Genomic DNA, 14,331 nt, shown 5'->3' on the forward strand with positions numbered 1-14,331 from the left:
TCACTTTTAAATATATATATATTTCTAACAAAAATAGAAAAGAATGCAAAATTCATGTATTGGAACTTGTTGTGCTGCCAGCTTTACCCATTTTATAGTAGATTCTAATATCTTTGCATGATAGCTTTTGGCAGTAGGAGAGTTAAGGAAATATATTATAGGCTGAAAGAATAGCAAGTTAAAGGGGTTGTTTACCATTAAGTCAACGTTTAGTATGATGTAGAGAATGATATTGTGAGACAATTTGCAATAGGTTTTTATTTGTTATTGTTTGTGGTTTTTGAGTTATTTAGCTTTTTATTCAGCAGCTCTTCAGTTTGCAATTTCAGCAATCTGGTTGAGAGACTTGAATATGAATAGGAGAGGGCCGGAATAGACAATAGTAATAAAAACCAGCAACAATACATTTGTAGCCTTACAGAGCAATTGTTTTTAGATGGGGTAAGTGGCCCACATTTAAAAGCTGGAAAGAGTCAGAAGAAAATGACAAATAATTAAAAGACTATAACAAATACATCAGGAAGACCAATTGAAAAGTTGCTTGGAATTGGCCATTCTATAACATACTAAAAGTAACTTAAAGGTAAACTGCCCCTTTAAAATCTGTGCTATTTAGATATGTGCTATGATAAAGTGCAACCTATATGACTCCAGTTCTACACACTCTCCTCATACATACGTCATCATTACCCACCCACCCTTTGACCTCCACTGCTGAGATTGTTTCCTAAAGCTATTGATTGAATAAAGAATCAAATGATGTTTCTTTAACTCAAGCTAATTGTGTTCTGAACAGACACTTAAAAGAGGTATGGATGGAGCTTGAGTTTGTGCAAGCTTTTACCTTGCTGGGCTATATCTTACATTACAGTCACTATGCATCTCTAGAACTGTTCATGTGTTTCACTTTTTATATAACTTGTTTTTAATGTCTAGCATTTTCATGAACTATCTGATTGTGTCTCTTTCTGTGAGCGTGCATGTCACTCTAGCTCCTTTTGCCTATGAGCTTGTATCTTTATGCAAATGCTTCTCTCTGAGTCCCTGGCCTTTTCAGTCAGAAGCTGTTTTTTGCTTCTATCCTGCTCTGTCTTTATCAGGATTCATATCTTTTACTTTTCTCTGTTGGTGTGTTTCCGTGTTGCTATCTGTAATTTGGCTGTAAAATCTTTCTTGTTTTTTTTCTCCCTTTAAGGGTCAGGGCACATGCTCAGATTCTGGGAGATTAATCCCCCAGAAGCAAAACCAGCCTGTTGGCTTTATTTAATGTTTACATGATTTTCTAGTAGACTTAAGGTATGGAGATCCAAATTATGGAAGGTCCATTATCCGGAATACCCAAGGTCCCGAGCATTCTGGATAGTGTTTAGATTTGGTTGGCCAGGCTCTTTGATTCAGATGAATACAAATCTTTCTAAAAAAAAGGCTTGGATTTGACTGAAACTGGGATTTTGTGCATCCCCATTTTTAGGTAATTGCATCCCAGCTAATGGTCTAATTATGTGGCAAAGTGATACAGCTGAAAGGAAACCATGATACCTAAACAATAGCCAAACTACTGCAGAATTCCTTGTTAAGGACTGGAGTACTAGTAGCTGGGTCGTGGCCTGGCCAATGTTTGCCAAACAGAAGAGTAATGGCAAATGGCAAAGAGTATCCTGGTTTCCTTGCAATCTGAATCCAGTCTGGCCCTGGAAGCTATAGTCTTCTGGAAGGAACAGGCAATCCATTCAAGTGGTCCAGTTCACATGTTGGAGCTCACTTTCCACAGGAAAGCTGTCCTATGGAAAGGTATTTAATTGGAGTGAAAATGTTAGGAAGGTCTCTCTGAGCATGGCACAGAACAAGAAAGTTACCTGTCTGTGTTAGGAACTCCCAGAGGGGCTGGCGGTGCTGCCTGCCAATGCAAAGAGCAGAGGGAGATGTGACCAGGTGACTGCCAGTCAAAAGTGTTTGAGAAAAGCCAGAAGGTGAGACAGGCCAGAGGCTGGTGAGCTGGTATCCCTGGAGGGGAGAGTCAGCAGGGCTTAGTGAGAAGCCCAGAGTATTCCAGAATGTGGAATACACCCTGTATGGTGAGAACCCCAGAGTGGGGAAAAGTTTTGAATGCATGCTGTTGAAACGCTAATGAACTGCATTCCTGTCACCTTTATTTTCGGCAGAGTTTGCCCGAATAAACCTCTGTTTTTGCCAGAAGACGTGGTTTCCCTGTCTTTATGCTTCTGATCCTATGCTTACCTGCCTACCATAGCTAATTTCCTCCAAAATTATGTGAAAGGCAGCCATCTTATCACAATATACATTAGGTTAGATGAGGTAGTGGGCATAGGAAGGGAAAATGAGGGTGGAGATATGGTTGGGGGTAGGACCTCATGTCAGAAATGCAATATGGTACCAGTATTGTATGTTTGCAAATGCAGCTCTACCATTAACCATGTTAAAATGGTAGAGCTGGAGGTGCTGGCGCTGGAGGGGAAATATGATGTGATTGGTGTGGCTGAAACGTGGCTGAATGAGTCTCATTACTGGGCAGTTAATATCAGTGGCTATACTATGTTCGGAGGGACAGAGGCAATAGAAAAGGAGGAGGGATATGTCTGTTTGTTAAGCAGGATTTAAATGCTTATATAAAAGAGGAGGTGATGTTAGAAAATGAGGGGGCAGAAGCCTTATGGGTTGAGCATTTCACTGATTGTAGAGAGCCCAGCAAACTAATTATAGGAGTATGCTATAGACCCCCCTAATGTAAGTGGAGAGGAGGAGGCTAAGGTCCTGATACAAATAGAAAAGGCTGCTAGTTTGGGCAAAGTTATAATAATGGGGGATTTTAATTACCCAGATATTGATTGGAGCAACATTACTGCCAGGGCTGTTTATGGGTGCAAATTTATGAACTTGTTGCATGACAATTTTATGGCATAGGTTGTTGAGGAGACAACCAGACAAAAGGCATTTAAAAACTATAAGTTTGTGGAGACAGAAGCTGCATTTAACATATTTAACACTATAATAAATGTTGTAAAACCGCAATTCGGAAGGCAAAGCCTGGAAATGAGGAGCGCATTGCAGCAGAGGCTAAGACAACCCCAAAACGTTTTTTAAGGATATTAATAGTAAAAAGATGCATCTTGAGAGTGTTGCCCCTTTAAATAATGATACCAGTATGGTGGTAACAGATATAGAAAAGACAAATGCGCTAAATCATTTTTTTTCAGAGTTCCCAGGCCCACCTTACAGCTGCACTGTTGGCTCACATCCAACAAGTCAGTGGTTCATAATGCTTTACTAAAAATGAATGTGAAATACACCTACAAGTTTTAAGAGAACTTAGTTTAGTTTTAGACGGCCTCTGTTTCTGATTTTCTCATCTGGTATGGTACCTATTTATTGGATGAAAGCTGATGTAATTCCTATATATAAAAAGCGATTATAGGCCTGTAAGTTTGACATCCGTGGTGGGCAAATTATTTGAAGGCTTGTTAAGGGATCACATTCAAAATTTTGTCCTAGTGAATGGCATTATTAGCAGCAATCAGCATGGCTTTATGAAAAATAGACAAATTTGATCACTCATGATAAGGTAAGTAAGATGCTGGACCAGGGCCGGATTTATATAGTGGGCGCCCCTAGGCCCACTACCGTTCTTCGCCCCTGTCCCCTCCAGGCGGAGAAGAGCAATGAGGATTGGCGCACGGGAAATTATTGTATCTCCAGCGCATCTCCAGTGTTTTTGAATCAATGTGGGTGTGGTTTGGCAGCATGTCGCCCCCCTAAAATCCTGCCGCCCTAGGCCCGGGCCTAGGTGGCCTTTCCACAAATCCGGGCCTGTGCTGGACAGTGGGGGAGCAGTAGATGTGATCTATTTGGATTTTGCCAAAGAGTTTGATATAGTGCCCCACAAACGACTGCTTTCTGAACTAAGGCCGGGGAGCTTAATGAGGTCATTTGCACATGGATAGGAAACTGGCTACAGGATCAGGTACAGAAGGTGGTTGTTAATGGTACATTCTCTACTTGGAGTAAGGTTCTTAAGGGGTCCCTCAGGGCTCTATATTGGGTCCACTTTTATTTAACTTGTTCATTAATGTCTATGGGGAGGGTATTTTAAGTAATGTATTCTATCAGTGTTTGCAGATGACACAAAATTATCCAGCCCAATTAATTCCATTCAGGATGTGACATCCTTGCAGCAGGATCTTGGCAAACTAGCAATCTGGGCAGCTAAGTGGCAAATGAGATTCAATGGTAGGGTGATCGTACAATAACCTCTCTAATGCTTTATTTACCAGTAGGTACTTCTAGTTGACACGAGGGCACCCATTATGATTAGAAGAAAGGGGGTTTGTCTAAATATTCCGAAGGGTTTTTTTTACAGTGAGAGCTGTGAAGATGTGGAATACTCTCCCTGAATCAGTTGTACTGGCTGATACATTAGATAGCTTTAAGAAGGGGTTGGATGGCTTTTTAGCAAGTGAGGGAATACAGAGTTATGGAAGAAAGTGTACAGTACAAGTTGAGGCAACTCTGAGGCAATTTCGAGCCCTGAGTGACTTGTTGACGCGAGCCAATCTTGCCTCCACAGATCACATATGCTGTGCTGCCACATGGTCCTCCATTCATAAGTTCACAAAGTTTTCCTCTTCTCAAGTAGTTTTTGGTCGCAAAGGCCTCAGCCTTTCATACTACTGTGGTCTACTCCTCTGGCAAACTCTGGCTCATGCTTCCTCTTATCTCCCTCCCTCCTGCTTTGGGACCTAACCCTCAGGTATCTGTGCTGCCTAGGGATGCTAGAGAAAATTATATATATATATATATAGATATATATATAGATATATATATATATAGATATATAGATATATATATATATATATATATATATATACTTTCCAATGAGTATCCGCACTCCAAGGCTGTTGCTAATGGCGGGGTGCACGATAATTGTATGTATATCAATTATCAGCAGACCAGCACTCCCTATTAAAACGTAATAATTTTATTGTCGTATCAAATATATCAAATATCAAATATATCAAGTATATATGAGATTTGTATACTTGTCGATAAATCCTTTTCTCCAGTATAGGCAGCACAGGAAGTCCCACCCTATTGTCTTTCAGCTCTTTTTTTCGCTGTGCTTGGTTACCAAAACCAAAGGGATGGTCTAATGTCAGTAAGAGGAGGAGCAGCCCTGCAGTTTTTTTTTTGTCATTCTGCTTGAGGGAAGACAACATTAACTTTCAGGTATCTGTGCTGCATATATGTGTGTATGTTAAATAAAAACACTTTTATTGGACTAATAAGACCTGAGAGTGCTCGCTTTGGTTCTGGATATATATATATATATATATATAGATATATATATATATATATATATATATATATATATATATATATATATATATATATATATATATATATATATATATATATATATACAGTCATATGAAAATGTTTGGGAACCCCTCTCATCTGAACAATAATTTTTAGTGAAGCAGTATTCAGTTGTATGAAATTAAGTCAAATGTGAAAAGCTGGCTTTGCAAAAATTTGGATACCATTGTAATTTTATTAATTTGAATGCATGTAACTGCTCAATACTGATTACTGGCAACACCTAATTGGTTGGATTAGCTCGGAAGCAGGTGTGTTTAATCATGAGAAAAGGTATTTAAGGTGGCCAATTGCAAGTTGTGCTTTTGTTTGACTCTCCTCTGAAGAGTGACAGCATGGGATCCTCAAAGCAACTCTCAAAAGATCAGAAAACAAAGATTGTTCAGTATCATGGTTTAGGGGAAGGCAACAAAAAGCTATCTCAGATGTTTAAACTGTCAGTTTCAACTGTAAGGAATGTAATCAGGAAATGGAAGGCCACAGGCACAGTTTATATAAAACCCAGGTCTGGCAGGCCAAAAAAAATACAGGAAAATGCAGAGGATTGTAAGAATGGTTACAGACAACCCAAAAATCACCTCCAAAGACCTGCAAGAACATCTTGTGCAATTTGCACAATATCTGTATGGCAGGGTGATGAGAAAGAAGCCATTTCTTCGCTCACACCACAAACAGAGTCGCTTGTTGTATGCAAAAGCTCATTTAGACAAGCCACAGACATTTTGGAGCAAAGTTCTTTGGACTGATGAGACAAAAATTGAGTTATTTGGTCAACAAAAAGCGCTTTGCATGGCGGAAGAAGAACACCGCATTACAAGAAAAATACCTGCTACCTACTGTCAAATTTGGTGGAGTTTCCACTTGAATATCATTGAAAAGCTATGGGATGATTTGAAGCAGGCTGTTCATGTTCAGCAGCCATCGAATCTAACTGAACTGGAGCGATTTTGTATGGACGAATGGTCAAAAATACCGCCATTGAGAATCCAGACACTCATCAAAGGCTATAGGAGGCGTCTAAAGGCAAAAGGAGGCTCAACTAAGTAATACCTCTGTTGGGGTGCCCTAATTTTGTTATGATGCATATTGCATATTTTCTGTTAATCCAATAAATTTTGTCACTGCTGAAATACTACTGTTTCCATAAGGCATGTTATATATTAAAAGGAAGTTGCTAGTTTGAAAGCTCAGCCAATGGTAAACAAAAATCCAAAGAATTAAGAGGGGTTCCCAAACTTGTTCATATGACTGTATATTGCCCATTTTTAACATACCTAAATGAGCTCATGTCAAAAAGGCTTATATTTTCCCTTTACTGGAGAAAAACAAGTGGCAGTGAAGCAGAGGGATGTATATGAAAGATCTCAAATGTTACCAGGTTACCACTAAAAATGTTGCCATAGACAAAGCTTAAAATATAATAGAAGCTTCACTATGAGCTTGTTAACATTTTTGTTTCCTCACACTTGTTTTATTTAATCCTTTTAAAAGCTACCTGTCAGTCTAGCGTATTTCAGATGTTAATCTCATTCACTGAATGGGAAATCCTGCAATGCAAAGGAGCAAATACATTTTGGTCTTAAATTTCTCACACTTTTCTTCCCAGTGTTTTCTGTTGAAGTGTCAGGTTGTGGGAGTTAATCACCAGTGCTTTTCAGTCAGCTGAAAAGCCCTTGTGTGACATATGCCGAATATTAATACAGTAAAATGTCATTGTATGGATAAGGGTGCAGTTAGCTGTTTTTTCTGATGCTTTCTTTTTTTTGAATTTTTTCATTTTTTATAAAACTTTGTTTTGGGAAATTGGGCTCCCCACAACCAACAAGGCAACTGAAAATAACCTTTCATTAAGATGATTGACAATCACTGAGGGTAAAACATTTGAACCACTCATCAAGTGCCTTCTACATTTTTTCCCAATTCCATTGTTTTTCTCAAAGTGAATGGCATTCATGTTAGTAATGGAATATTTTCAAGGGCTTTGCTGCCCTTCCCACAGGTGAAAAAACATCCCATGCGCCATTACTAGTGATGGGCGAATCTATTCGCCTGGCGCGAATTTGCGGCGAATTTGCACGATTCACCGCCAGCGAATAAATTCGCGAAACGCCCGCGAAAATTCGCCCGAAAAAATTCGACGGCGTCAAAAAAAAAATTTCACCGGCGCCGTTTCGCTTCACCGAAAAATTTGCACGAAATTTGTGAATTTTTCGTCAAAGCAAAACGGCGCAAATTCGCCCATCACTAGCCATTACCCTAAGGCAGACTCTGCCTCAGCTATTCATCTGCCTGTTGTATATGTAGCAAAATGTGGTAGAGCACACCTAATTTAAAATGCAATTATTGATTATCTTAATAGGGTTCAACAATTCATAAAATGTCTAAAAATATAAATATTATTCTTGTTTATTAAAAACTATTACATATAAACTGTAACATGTAAATTCCTTTTAATAAACACAGCATTAAAATGAGTAAATGAAGCTTAATAGAACTTTGATAACTGTGTAGATGTTATTGTACAGTGAGTAGTCCCTGCACGGGGCTCAGGAGATTATCAGTGCTCCAAGACAGTATAAAAGGTTCTCCCCTTAATACACTTGATATGCCCTAATACTTCTGAGAGCCTTACAGATTACCCAATTCTAATAGAACAGCCTCACTGGGTCTCCCTTGTCTCCAATCCACCACTGCTTTTTGCAAGGTCCCTGATCGTACCTTGTTGGACCTTAATAGCAATAGGAGACGCCTGCTGACAAATGCAGAGCTTAATAAATTGTCTGGCAACATCAAGTATGGGCTGTCTCTCAACAACAACCATGGGTTGTTAATGCCTACAAGCAGTGGGAAGCTATAAATAGATTGCAAAACGCTTCCAGTTCACACTTGCCTTTGTACATTATGTCATCAAGAAATGGCAGTTACGGGTAACTTTGAAAGTCATGCAAGACAAAGAAAACTTTCTGATCATAGGAAGGTTTGGCTAACACAGGATTCGTGTTGCACCATTCCACAGTGCAGTGTTGCTTGCCTGCTTACCTACTGAAGTACACATTCAACTACTGTATGTGGCCACAGCCACCAAAGTTATTTTAGCAGTTAAAAAGGAGCAGCTTTGGTTTAAATAAATATTTTGCTAACGGTTAAACATGGGTGTAAATATTTTGGGGTTAAGTAGCAGCAGGTGGCCCAGGAAACATTGTAAATATAGACAGAAGAATGGCAGTGACAAACTAAAAATTTAAAGCTGAAAATGGAATGGTTACTACAACAAGACAATGATGCTATATCATACCTCAAAAGCCACCATGAAAAACTTTTGGAATGGGCCTTGCAGCTGTGAGTAAATCTTAAACATGCAAGGCAGCTTAAGAAATTTTTTGAATGAGAAGTGACTCTTCAAGGAAGAGTTTGCCAAAATCTCTAGAACAAGGATACAAAAGGTGTTTGCAATCTGTAATCTGAGCCAACACAGGTGTTACTAAATACTGTATAATATAACTCATCTGTTGGTTTAGTATTCATTTTGGAGGTATAGTTTTCCTTAATGTCAGCTATTGCCAGTGTTTGGTGTGACCATGTTCTGTTAACTGTGTAAGTTGATTTATGAGATGATCGAAAGAGATTCGTTTCTGAATATTAACTATGTCTGCAGGAGTGTATTCTTTCTGTGTGTGTGTGTGTATGTTTGTATGTGTGTGTTGTAGCAGGGAAGTACAGGGAAAGGGAATGTAACGGCAAAAAAAATAAAATCCCATTATAACTTTCTAATGAAAAAGAAACTTATCTCCAATATACTTTAATGAACTAAAAGTTATAAGAAACCTGACTGTATGCAGTGAAATACCCCCTTCATTTACTTGCTCTGACTGCTGTGGATACTATATCTCCAGTTCGTAAGTAGACAATTTGGCCAAACGGTGGTGGTAACAGATTGGACTATTCATGCATGTCACCAATAGGAGTGGAAGTTTAAAGGGTAAATACACCACAAGAAAATATCTTGGACACTGGGTGTTGGTGTAATATTGAAACATTTTGGACTGTTCGTGCATGTCACCAATAGGACATGCACGAATAGTTGTAGGTCTGTTAGAGCATTTTGCTAGATATTGTGTGATTTTTTCTGAGCTTTTCTAATGAGAGATTTTCCTGTGCTTACATTTCCACTACATGGCATGTCTACTTTATATTGCAGAGCATATTTAATACTTCACTGATAAATGCATTTTTTTCACACTTGGCCCATATATGTTTGCAATTGTGTATGCTTCTACAGGAAGGGAGTATGTAATCATAAGTTGTCTGCTCTAAGGGCTGCCTATCATTCTGTGCTTTTTTAAAATTGCACAAGAGAGCACGATTAAGTGCTATTTTTTGCAGTTTGGGATCATGTGCTGGAGGCAATTTATCTTGGTTGACATAATGTCACTTGTATTGACGGTTGCAAGAAAACACTGTGGGGCAGACTTATCAATTTCGAGGGTTAAAAAACCCTCAAATTCGACCCTCAAAGTAAAATCCTTCGAATTCGAATATCGAATTTGCAGGATTTTAGCGCAAAAGGTTCGATCGAACCTATGGGAACATTGCATATAGGTTTTGGGCACTTTTTATGATCGAATAAAAATTGTTCGAATCAAACGATTCAAACAATTTTAAAAGATCGATCAAATGATTTTTATTCGATCATAAAAAGTGCCTAAAACCTATCTGCAATGTCCCCATAGGCTAACATTCAATTCGGTAGCTTTTATTTGGCGAAGTATTGAGTCAAAGGATTTTTTAAAGAGACAGTACTTCGATTATCGAATAGTCGAATGGTCGAACGATTTTTACTTGGAATCATTTGAATCATTCGATTTTATCGAATTCGATCGAATTTGACCAATTCGATGGTCGAAATACCCAAAAAATTACTTTGAAATTCGAATATTTTTGGATTGAAACTATTCACTCGCACTTAGTAAATCTGCCCCTAGGAGTTCAGATATTTCCTACTAGAATTGGTGATTTATGTCTGGGGACAACAAGTTCCTGTGCATTATTGGTGTTAGACTGGACTTCTTTTTGATTGTTTAGTTCTGTAATGCTCTGGTTTCTGCTGCTTATCTGTGAAAGAAGAGCATTGCCAAGTAGACTCAGGAAACTTAGTGATTTTGGGAGACTGAAGCAACACATGGATTTTACCAATAGCAATTCACCAATTCGCTGGCAATTAATGTGGTGTGCCATTGCCCTAAAGGCAAAGTATTTGTATTTTGGTGATATTTAGGGGCAGATTTATCAAGGGTTTGAATTTCAAGGGTTAAAAAACCCTCAAATTCGACCCTCCAAGTAAAAATCCTTTGAATCCAATATCAAATTCGAAAGGATTTTGCGCAAAAGCTTCGATCGAATGATCAAATAAAAATCGTTCGATCGTTCGATGAAATTGTTCGAATCCAACGATTCAGACGATTTTAAGCGATCGATCGAAGGATTTTTATTCAATCAAAAAAAACTTAGAAAAGTGCTGGGGAAGGTCCCCATAGGCTAACATTGCACCTCGGTAGGTTTAAAGTGGTGAAGTATGAAGTTGAAGTATTTTTTAAAGAGACAGTACTTAGATTATCGAATGGTCGAATAGTCAAATGATTTTTACTTCGAATCGTTCGAATCATTCGATTTGATCGGATTTGACCAATTCGATGGTCGAAGTACCCAAAAAAATACTTTGAAATTTGAATATTTTACCATTCGAATTATTCACTCGAGCTTAGTAAATCTGCCCCAAAATGTATTGTTGGTTTATGAAGCATTGTGTGTATAAGAACAATTGCTAGTATTTTTATGGTCCAATCAGTGCATACATCTTCTCTTCATGGCTGTTTCATGACAGGCAGCTGTTCTCAAAAGTGCTTGATCACTTTTCTTGGGTCTTCACGCTATCAACGATTCTCTCCTCCTGTTCTGTGGTGTTTGTTGCAGGCAAACTGACAACTTTGTGTGATGCTCTTGCCACTTTTAGGGACTTTCTTTATAGGAGCCTTAAGCTATAGAATTATGCTTCTAGCACATGGTTTAGCTTTGCCCCCATCTTTGTTGCTTTTAAATAACTGTATGCACTGCTATATTAATAAATAAATGTGATAATGTTATTACATTTTTATCTGCTGTGTAAAGCATATGTTTTTTACAACTGAAACAAAGGTTCAAAAACATTTGTGGCAACTGTTTAATTTTCATTTTATGTCAAGTCCAGGTGCCATGACTCCCAGGTATTCGCAAGGATGACTACAATTCAGACAGGATGCCCTCCAACCCTACTCTAAACTGTCAAATTCTGTCCTATTAAATGTATCCAGCCATGTGAATCTGAAGGTGAATCTTTTATCAGTATATAAACGCCGCAAAGAAACCTTTTATGACAACGGGAAGAACCTTGTGTATTTCTCCATGCCTGAAGACCTGTCACTTTCTGTTCTACAGTCTTTGTTAGTCTGATTGCTTGTCATCCTGAACAACTGTTTTGTGCCTTGATATATGTTGACATACTTACAATACACTCCTTAGCATGCATTGATGAGAGAACAGCTCGTCCATTGATTTAACCTTTCATTATGCAGTGGATGTTGACACTTGCGCTGTCATAGCAACAAGCCTCCTGTATTATATATTTCTAGCTTCAGACTGCAGAAAGGGTTTGCTCAAGAGTCTCTTATTCTTATGCATCCAAAATGTATTTATGCAGTATACTAGCAGATTATTTTTCTTTAATTATTTTGCAGTTTAAACCTATTTTTGTAAGTTAAATATAAAATCTGGTGGTAAAACAGAATTGAGCTCTTCTGCTAGTTGTCTAAATAATAGGTCTGAGTGCATGCTCTTCCTTTTATGTAAATTAGCTTTCAGGAGCAGTATATTGCTCTTTATCTCCATGTGGAATATGTTACATGGGGCATTCTGACCTGCTGTGCTGAGGTGAAAAACACTATTGAATAAGATGCCCCCTCTGCCTGTGACAGTTTCCTAAAGAGATAAATAAGTAACTTGCTGCCTAAAGCAGGTTTGGCAGTGACAGGTGGGCTGCCTCTCAGAAGTGCTTCCTGAGTGGTGTTCTGCTGTCACTGCCATATTTTCTTAAGGTAACATGTTTTCCATATATCTCTATGGAAATCAGAGACAAGGGAATCGCCTTACCGCGGCAAGCAAACAGAAAAAAACGTGGCAGTCAGAACATCTCTATATGCCTGTATCCATATATCCCTCTTGTGGGAAATGCACTGCTTAAGGCAAGAAAGTCTTAAAGGGATACAGTCATGAAAAAACATGTTTTTTTCAAAAAATATCAGTTAATAGTGCTGCTCCAACAGAATTCTGCACTGAAATCCATCCAGAGAAAACAGATTTTTTTACATTCAATTTTGAAATCTGACATGGGGCTAGACATATTGTCAATTTCCCAGCTGCCCCAGTCATGTGACTTGTGCTTTGATAAACTTCAATCACTCTTTACTGCTGTACGGCAAGTTGGAGTGATATCACCCCCCTCCAGGCAGCCTAACAACAGAACAATGGGAAGGTAACTAGATAGCAGCTCCCTAACACGATAACAGCTCCCTGGAAGATCGAAGAACAGCACTTAATAGTAAAAGCCAAGTCCCACTAAGACTGATTCAGTTACATTGAGTAGGAGAAATAACAGCCTGCCAGAAAGTAATTCCATCATAAAGTGCAGGCACAAGTCACATGACTGTGACAGCTGGGAAATTGACAATATGTCTAGCCCCATGTCAGATTTCAAAATTGAATATATAAAAATCTGTTTGCTCTATTAAGAAATTTCATTGCAGAATTCCACTGGAGCAGCACTATTAATTGATGTGTTTTGGAAAAAACATGTTTTTCCATGACAGTATCCCTTTAATGTAACTGAATCAGTCTCAGTGGGACTTGGCTTTTACTATTGAGTGTTGTTTTTATATCTACCAGGGAGCTGTTATCTTGTATTAGGGAGCTGTTATCTGGTTACCTTCCCATTGTTCTTTTGTTTGGCTGCTGGGGAGGGGGAGGGAAGGGTGGGGTGATATCACTTCAACTTGCAGTACAGCAGTAAAGAGTGTCTGTTTATCAGAGCACAAGTCACATGACTGGGGGCAGCTGGGAAATGTCTAGCCCCATGTCAGATTTCAAAATTGAATATTAAAAAATCTGTTCTCTTTTGAAAAATGGATTTCAGTGCAGAATTCTGCTGGAGCAGCACTATTAACTGATTCATTTTGAAAATATTTTTTTTCCCATGACAGTATCCCTTTAAACCACAAAAAAGACACTGAGGACGCAGCTTTCAACATATGAACAGCAAAACCAATAAAGGAGAACCAATACTTAATTAAAGAAGTAGAGCAGAAACTTGTACATACTGTTTTGGGCTTCTATACCAGCCCAAGGCAACAACAACCCTAAAATAGAATAATGTTGAAATGCTGTATTTTGTATACTAAACATAAACATAAACTTACTGCACCAGAAACCTAATTAAACAAATAATTTATGCTTTCAAAGTTGGCCACAGGGCGTCATCATCTTGTAACTTTGTTATACATCTTTGCAAGACCAAGAAACAAATATCAAAACCTTTAGTAAAAAACAGTCATTTAAAATAACTTTCTCTTGCCGATCTTTCCACAGTCTCTCAGATGCAAAGTCTCCAAAGTTTATATGTAGATGAGCGCCTATGGCAACAGAGAAAGAAACAAAAACAAAAAATTTTTCAATATTACACACCCAGTGTCCAAGATGTTTTCTTGTGGTGCATTTACCTTTTAAACTTCCACTCCTATTGGTGACATGCATGAATAGTCCAATCTGTTACCACCACCGTTTGGCCAAATTGTCTACTTACAAACTGGAGATATGGTATCCACAGCAGTCAGAGCAAGTAAACGAAGGGGGGGA

At 38.4% G+C, this 14,331-nt stretch overlaps 1 pseudogene; it reads left to right on the forward strand.

The window, feature by feature from the left end:
- LOC108716169 overlaps window positions 1-14,331 on the forward strand; it is a 68,001-nt pseudogene that overhangs the window by 22,850 nt on the left and 30,820 nt on the right.

The sequence above is a fragment of the Xenopus laevis genome, chromosome 5L (genome assembly GCF_017654675.1).
Source record: "Xenopus laevis strain J_2021 chromosome 5L, Xenopus_laevis_v10.1, whole genome shotgun sequence".
Taxonomy (NCBI): Eukaryota; Metazoa; Chordata; class Amphibia; order Anura; family Pipidae; genus Xenopus; species Xenopus laevis.